Source organism: Penaeus vannamei, chromosome 13 (assembly GCF_042767895.1).
Source record: "Penaeus vannamei isolate JL-2024 chromosome 13, ASM4276789v1, whole genome shotgun sequence".
Taxonomy (NCBI): domain Eukaryota; kingdom Metazoa; phylum Arthropoda; class Malacostraca; order Decapoda; family Penaeidae; genus Penaeus; species Penaeus vannamei.
In genome coordinates, this window is record NC_091561.1 from 26,970,967 (window position 1) to 26,973,466 (window position 2,500).

The window sequence follows — 2,500 nt, forward strand, 5'->3', positions numbered from 1 at the left end:
ACAGTTCTTTAGTTTTCACAAATGATCCCTGGTGTTGTTTTCTCATATGTAACAAAATCTTCAAATAGATGCATTTAAAAGTGATCTATCTTTCTATTTTTTAAGTTACAGTTTCACATAATGCTGTGTGGATCTGTTCTCCTTTTCCCTTTCTTTTCTCTCTACAAATATTTTACATTTTACTAAAAAAGAGATATCTAAATATCACAAAGAATATTTTGATACCTTGTGAGCGCTAAACACATGAAACACTTCATAGTACTAATTACATTCCATTAACCTTTGTTAAGACTTCATCATAGAGAACTAAGTAGAAAATTTTGCCTGTGATAGTATTTTACATTTCAAAAGCTTGTAAATAATTTATCATATTATTGTTATGCATCATGCAGTATTTCAAACAACTGTATCTGATATTCAAAAGAAACCATGACAAAAAGGCTAGTTCTCAAGCTCCACTATCAAGAAGTCCTATTACAAATTCAGTCCACACATGCAACTCTAACTTACCCCTCAAGTTTCACTGATAGCTTGCACTCAGTCCTGTTCATGCAAACAACAGACTAAAATAATAAAAATCTTTGACAAGTAAATAAATAAATACAAACAAATAAGGACAGTGTATTTCATGATTGACTGAGATTTAGACCACTGAATGTAAAACATTTTCATTATTTGTATGGAAATTCATATTTACAAAGGAAGCATTCTCTCTGTTTTTAGATTTTTGTGTATGTATGTCAGACTTTTACTAAAGGCCAGTATACTGTCTGCATGAACAGAACAAAATGTACATTTTCACATTTACATCAACAATATAACATACCTAGAGCAAAAATTAAATACTCATTGCTACCTAAATTGAAAAAAATCTCACAGATGCTCTTGGCTCTAAAATATCTTATAACAGAACTCAACTAATTAAACAATACCACAAATACAAACATATTCCCTTTTGGGAATGTGTGTCTGTGGCAGTAAGAATAAATAAGCATTTGGTTACTGTTCCCTTTGCTTAATTCCCCATTAACAAATGCCTTTTTTTTGGTATACCATTATATATGTAGTACTTGCTCTCATAGTTCACTTCATCCAGTATGATTTCTAAAACTCTTGTATGGTGCTTCATCATAGCTGGTTGCACAAATAGACTATTCAGTGTTGTAACCTTGTAATTTATGGATTATATCAGTAATCAATAAATAAAAATAAATACAGTAGATATCATAAATTTAGTGTACTATAATGCTCTGTTTTATTTTTTTATTCTTTTTATTTTTTTGAATAGTATGACATTAATCTGATTACTATGTTAATTTTCCTTGATATAAAGCTGAAATAAATACAGCTTAATATAAGAGAATGACACAGCATTGTTTTTAGCTACCTCTTTGTGATTGAAAATCATCCCTTTTCAAGGTCTATGATGGGTACAATATTCTGTCACTTAAACCAGAAACCTATTAAATATTCAAATTCTATAATAACTAGGAGAAAATATACAGTGCCTACTAACATACATACTCAACAGCTTCACCTTTAGCTGTGTAATCTCCTAAACTTAATTTCAGCATTATATGTTACATCACAAGTTATATCTGCCTAGATGCCCTTCATATCCCCTTGTAATAAACAGTTTTTCTTTAACTTTATCTATTCTAAAGATTACTTTGAATTTAAACCCTGTTATGCAACAAACTGATCACTTCAGTATATGTACATCATATACGTGTATATGGAGATATACATATACATGTATATCATATACATGTATATTGCATGTGGAGACATGGTATTATATGTGGATGGTCATTTATGTTTGTGGCTTGGTGTGACTGGGTTACCAAATGCACACAAATAAGAGCACAATCTCACACATGAGCACGAACACACCTGCATATATACACAAACCTACAACCTGCACACAGTTCTGCTATCTGAACCTACAGATGCAATAAAGAACCCAATATTTTTTTTATTAATCATTGTCCCTAACCTAAGCTAATGCCAATTATCACATGACTGCTGTTTGATCTGTATATGTTTTTTGGTTTTTGGCATATTAGTTAAAATGCCTCAAGACTTTGGGTGGGAAGGTGAAGTCTGGATGACCAATTAATCGATATGTGCAATAGCACATGTGAAAAATCTATCATAAACTTGTTATTCTTCTAGAAAAGTATTGGTCTATAAAGGGATATTGTTGATAACAGATTCCACTTTGGCATAAAAGCCATTCCCACTGATATAAACTAACAGGCATCTTTATTTTTGATTACTGAGTCAAACTCCTGCCCATTTGAGATTTGTAATATCATTCTTCATTCTTATCTGAACTAACACGTCTGCAAATTCTAACATAAATATCATAACATAAAAATGTACATAGCTACAGAATTAAGTCCATACTAACCTGTACTAAGTTAAGTTTTTATTTGAATTAAAAGTAATCTCTATCAACAATACTGTAAATCAAAAGAAATTCTTATTACATAGGCAT

General features: G+C 30.6%; 1 protein-coding gene across 4 annotated transcripts in view; it reads right to left on the reverse strand.

The window, feature by feature from the left end:
• Positions 1-2,500, reverse strand: part of Treh (Trehalase) — a 53,530-nt gene that overhangs the window by 1,055 nt on the left and 49,975 nt on the right. For all 4 annotated transcript variants that reach the window (XM_070129102.1, XM_070129100.1, XM_070129101.1 and 1 more), the window contains one exon: positions 1-2,500. This exon is cut by the window's left edge and continues 1,055 nt beyond it; it is cut by the window's right edge and continues 595 nt beyond it. The gene's annotated coding sequence lies outside the window, so the exon portion shown is untranslated.